Consider the following 6,008-nt stretch of genomic DNA (forward strand, 5'->3'; position numbering starts at 1 on the left):
AGTACCAGTGAGGAGTGGATCGTGGAAAGCTCATATGGGCATGTTATTGTCGCATGCATTCTATGGTGGCTACCATGTAATCACCAAAGTGGCCCTTAATGTTGGGGTGAACCAACTAGTTTTCTGCTTCTACAGGGATCTCCTTGCCTTCACTGTTCTCGCTCCTCTCGCTTTTTTTCTTGAAAGGCGTGCACTTTTTCCCTCTCCTTCAATCCTAACTCATATGCTATAGTGGGGATGAACTATCTAATTAGTGCAAAACTTTTCTTGACAATCACAAAGGAATTTGACTTTTTAACGGTAAGTATTTTAAGAATAGGGAAATTTTTTATTTCTTACCTGTGTAGAAATTCTGAAATGACAATTAAACTGAAAAAGGCAATAAAAGTGTCTTTTTCTTTAATTTGTTTTCTTCATCCCTGTTTTATGCAAAAATTTAAAGATGTTGTACATATTGTTCGTTCGCATCTTGCCTTCAACTTTTATTGATTGGTAGAAATTTGGAATTTTTTAGAAGGCTTTACACGGTTGGATCGGATGCTTTAAGCCTTAAAACACCTTTGGTACTATTTACTAAGCATATTCCAATTTGGGCAGTAGCATGTTCCTAATTGTTAAAGATGTATTGTGTGTTTTTATCTAAATGGCTAACCTTTTGGAAATAGTTGGTTCATGAATACTATTGGAGCAATTATGACCAAAGGGTGTACGATACAATCTTGCATCCCTCATTTTTTCTAATTAATTGTTTAGTTTAAGCACAAATTGCGTGATAGGACATGCTAGAGAAATAATACAAAATCATTCTTGAGTTTTCATCTGAACACATGCTAGAGATGTATATGTTCGGTTAAAGGTTAAAATGGGGAAAATTGAATTTTAATGTCAATGACAGAGAATCTTGCTTCCTAATTTCATGCTTTGGAAAGTGTGAACTCCCATTAGCAAAGCAAACTCCCAAACACCTGTGATAGTTGGTTCATGACACTAATTTTATGAAAGTGTAATCTGTAGTATATTGATATTTTTTTTCTTTCTGCTAAGTTAAAGCATTCTTGGTATTTAACTGCTATCAATTGGCTTATCCTTGTTTGAGGTTCATAATCATCATCCAAAATTTCTTGAAATATTCTACTTATGCTTGTCTACTGGTAATGGTTCCAGGGACTTATGATGACCTATTTTTTCACATTTAACTAGATACACTGTCAAACTTTAGAAGTGGAATTTAAACCTGAAACTTTTTTGTGCTCTCTTATGAGTTGGGATAGTAGTTTCTTTATTTCTGACATGTGAGTATCCTAATTATACATTTTTATCATACTGGTTGTAGACGGACTAGACCGCCCATCACAAAGAAGCTATTGATGTCATTCTTCTTTCTTGGATTGACCGGGTAAGATTTCTTTCTATATTCACTTATTTCTTATTTTTGTGGTATATGAATGCTATATTGCAGCATAATATTTTTTTCTCTCCATGATTTATTATCAGGGTATTTGGCAACCAGCTTTTGTTTCTTATAGGTTTAAGTTATACTAATCCAACTTATGCTGCTGCTGTACAACCAACCATTCCAGTCTTAACATTTATGTTTACTTTGATGATGGGGTCAGTTTACATTTATGTTTGGGGAAGTCATAAAGAAACCATAAATTATTGGTCTTGATCAGAGTTTTGTTCCAATTTTCCAAGGTCGCCAGAGTGCATGCAGTAATCAAACTAATAATTCAAGAAAAATCTCATTTTTATTATTCTCATTCATACCCTTTTACAGCATGAAGGAGAAGTCTGTTAAATCTCAGGTTATCTAGATACACAAGTATAAAATTGCAAATTAATTGTTAAAGTTGACTTGGTTTTGATGTTTATTAGCTAGTTCTCCCAAGTTCAAACACTAAAAATCAGTTCCACTGTTTTTTATAATCATGCAAAACATGTCTCCAAGTAACATTATACGTTAAATTGTTTCCACTCTCTTTTTTGTGATCAAATTAAATCAGATTATTATGCTTTCTTTTTTTATGATGCTATTTTTTTTTCCAGGAAAAATGCCTAGGACTAGAGGAAGGGATGGTTTTGTTATCAGATATAACAATGCTAGGCGTGGAGTTCACACATCTATGCATGGCCATCTTGCAATAGAACTAGGGTCCATTCCTTATTCTGGCCCATCACCCCAATCCCGGTTTCCTCAATCCTTCAAGCCCTCTTCCTCCACCCCTTCTTCTTCTTCAACCCCTTCTTCTTCTTCGTCCCCTTCCTCCTCAACCCCCTCCTCATCCTTTCGTTCTACAGTGCGACAGGACAATGTTCCTCCTTATACCTCTCGTATTATACCAGTCCTGTCACCCGTGGCTCCAACAGTCCAATATTTGTCTACTCTGACACTCTTTCCCACTTACAGTCCATTACAGTCCACATCTACTCCCTCATTAGTTCACTTCTCTAGTACTCCATCCGTTCATGTGACTCCTCAAATTCTAGTGCAACCCACTCTTACATTAGTTCAGCCCACTCAGGCATCAGTGCAACCCACTCATACATTAGTTCAGCCTACTCAGGCATCAGTGCAACCCTCCCCTGATACGCCAGTACAACCTACGACACACCATGATATCCCTGATGAAGAACATGATGGTAGTGGGAGGGTCATCATTCGACCAGTGGGTAAAGGGTAAGTTTATTATAGCATTGAACTTTATTGTTAATTGTTTGTTATACTTCATGTTTAACATTTTGGTTTGCATGTTTTGTAGATGGACACCTAATCATTGTGCTACTAAGGCAATTGGACATGCAATTAGGTCACAATTTAGGGGTCCTTACTATCATTATGACGAAACACCAGAGGAAGTCCAACTTAAATGGTGGACTGAATTTAAGGTGATCTTAACATAGCATTTTCACTCATTTCCATTTAAGCATTTATTATATTCATTAACTTTTATTTAAATTTGTTGTTCTTTTTATAGACTTGAGTGACTTGGCCCCCTCATGATGAGTGACAAATTAGAAAAGTGTACGAGTCAAAGGTGAGAAAACGCCTCTCTGATATGCTTGGTAAAGCTAAGATGAAAGCAACTAGACCTAACTGGATTAGTGAACAAACATGGATTGGTCTCTTGGACTATTGGGATTCCAAAAATTTCAAAGAACAATCAATCCAAAATAAATTGAATAGTTCATCGACTCGAGGTGGGGCATTGCACTCCACTGGTCGTAAATCACACCTTGACATTACATTGGGCCTAGTAAGTATCTATATTTTGTTGCGTAAGCCTAAATTTAGTAGATAATATCTAATATTGGTAACTTTTCCATTTATTCTAGGAACGGAAATTTGGTCGGCCGGTTTAACCCGATGAATTATTCATAGCTACACACACTAAGAAGGATGGACTTTGGGTAGATAGTCGTGTCAAATAGAATTACGTAAGTTATTATTCTACTTTTGTATACATGATTTATATTTTTATCTTATTATTGTCCCACTTACAATTTTCACAATGAACTAGGAAACCTACCATGAGCGATTGAAAGCCCTCCAATCAGACAACTCTGAAGGATCAACTTCCAACAGCCAACCGATCAATCCAACAACAAAACTTCAATGCTGGAAGGATGTTGTTGGAGGCAAGAGTAGAGGTTGATGTTATGGCACTACAGACTTGGGTTCCAACATTCGCCATGGAGTGTATTCCTTAACCCAACTTTCAATACTTGCTCCTTCTAGTGATTAGTTTTCTCATAATGAACAACTTCATCAACAAGTGATGCAAGCAAATGAAAGAGCCGATCAAGCAACTCAAATAGCTGCTCAAGCAAATCAAAAGTGTGCCATGTTGGAGGATAAAATAAAGTTCATTGAGCAAAAGTTAACCATGATGATGGAACGACAACAGGGTGACACCTCAACAAGCACAAGTCAGGTTCACCATCACTATGCTTGGAACTTTGATGATCAACCCCTGCCTTGAGTTCATAATTTTGTAAGTTTTCTTAAAACAATATATGTGTATGGTACTATAACTTGTTTTTCCTTATTTTAACCAGATTATGTTTCATTACCTCATTGAGGGTAGGTCATTTGTGCAATTCATCTTGAGCCTTATCATCAGGGGAAGGATACACAACTTTTGGGTGAGATGCTTTCTTAAGGTTTATGCTTTAGTGTTTAGACAAAGCTTAGTTTTGCTTAGCCCTTCCACAAGCTCTATCTTTTTTTTATTGCAGATCTAGTTTCACCTTTGAAGTTTATGTGCTTTTGGAGAAGTTTAGATGTGGCTGAAACATTAGTGATTGATGTTATAAAATGATCAAAAAGTTTCTTTTCCTTTGATGGGTGATTGGATAGTAGTAGATACTGATTTACGTGACATGCTTAGTATTCAGATATTTGAGACATCTCTTTAACCATCATCATCATCATCTTCATGTTATGTTCATTTCTTTTTTGTTATGTATCTACCATAGTAGTCTTCTTGTTTCTTTTTATAGTTTGGTTGCTGGTTTGCTTTATGTGTAAGTCTTTTATTTTTGTTAAAATGTATCTTTTCTCATCCGCACATATAACAAAAGTAAGTATTTAAATGGAATATGAAATATTATTTTCAACCTTGTACACTTTCAAATTTATGCCTCGATACTTTATAAGAGTAGCAGTATGAAGTGTTTTATAAGAGTAGCAGTATAAAAAAAAATGCATGACACTTTTTGACATTTTATAAGAGTAACCGTATAAAAAAATTTATTTATTATAAAAAATTGCTAACATATATTATATCATACACATTTTATTTATGGAAATTGACCCTTTGCATACATTAATAAAGTATGTTTACAAAATTATAATTTTATTTAATATATGTATTTATTAATTGATAACTAATGCTTTTAATAGTGAAATAATTATATATTATTAGCTGCTAATGAAACTGTTAATAAATATCTTTTAAATGGACTATTTTTAATAAATTATTTATATTTTTTAAAATATATCAATAGTGTTTTTACTAAGAAAAACATTTCTTAGTAAAAATTAAAAAACAAGTTATAAATAAAACTTTTTTACTAAGAAAAACATTTCTTCATCATATTGTTCCTAAAATAATTATATCTTTAATAATTATATTGAAAAAAATGAAAAAGGTAAAAATAGGATAAATACAATAAAAAAAAGAGAGAAATAGAGAAATTTTAAAATTCACATATAATTTTAAAATTGATTTATTTTAATAAAAAATATTTTTCTTTTTAATTATAATCAGATAAATTTAAAATATTTTTCAATAAAAAAGCTTCACGCCTTCTTTGTAAGCGTACAATTTTTCAAATAAATAATATGCGTGGGCAAGAGAAGGCTTAGCCCACGCTTATTTAAACTCATCTACTTTAAAATGTATGGAAACCTTGAAGGCCAAGCCCACGCTAATTTGTGGCCGTTTAGCCTACGCTTAGCCCACACTTAGCCTATTTGTTGGATAAACTCAAACATTTAAAAATGTGCGGACGCTTTGAAGGCTAAGCCCACGCTCTTTTGAATGTAATATAATTTTGTATGGGTGAAGCGTGAGTCAAACCCACGGTTTGTTATAAATCTGCCCACTCCTTGTAGACTGAGCCCACACTTCACCTACGCAAAAAAAACGCGTCATGTGTCGAGCTCACCCGCCAATATGTTTGCGTCGAGTACTTTAGCTTCGAAAACATAATTAACGCTATGCCCACAATAAAAACCATTTTGCATAGATTTTTCACAATTAGTGGCCTAAAAATTACTAATATCATATACATTTTGCCTTACTCTAATATAAGTAAAATTTCACATATCAACTTAATTACCACATATTCACACGTCTAAACAATCAATCTAATATTTTTTTTACTTTTTTATTAATTTAAAATTTATCTTTAAAAATATTCAACTCCTAAATTTAACGAAATTTAAGTGAATAACTGATTAAATAAAAATTTATATATATGTATATATATCAAGTGAGAAATTT

The 6,008-nt window shown here is 33.3% G+C and overlaps 1 long non-coding RNA gene across 1 annotated transcript; it reads left to right on the forward strand.

Annotated features, from left to right (window-relative positions):
• On the forward strand, positions 1-1,611 carry LOC137816142 (uncharacterized). The gene is made up of 3 exons (XR_011081769.1): positions 1-186; positions 1,334-1,396; positions 1,495-1,611. It is a non-coding gene; the product is annotated as an uncharacterized lncRNA (long non-coding RNA).
• The last annotated feature ends 4,397 nt before the right edge of the window (positions 1,612-6,008 follow it).

Source organism: Phaseolus vulgaris, chromosome 1, assembly GCF_000499845.2.
Source record: "Phaseolus vulgaris cultivar G19833 chromosome 1, P. vulgaris v2.0, whole genome shotgun sequence".
Taxonomy (NCBI): domain Eukaryota; kingdom Viridiplantae; phylum Streptophyta; class Magnoliopsida; order Fabales; family Fabaceae; genus Phaseolus; species Phaseolus vulgaris.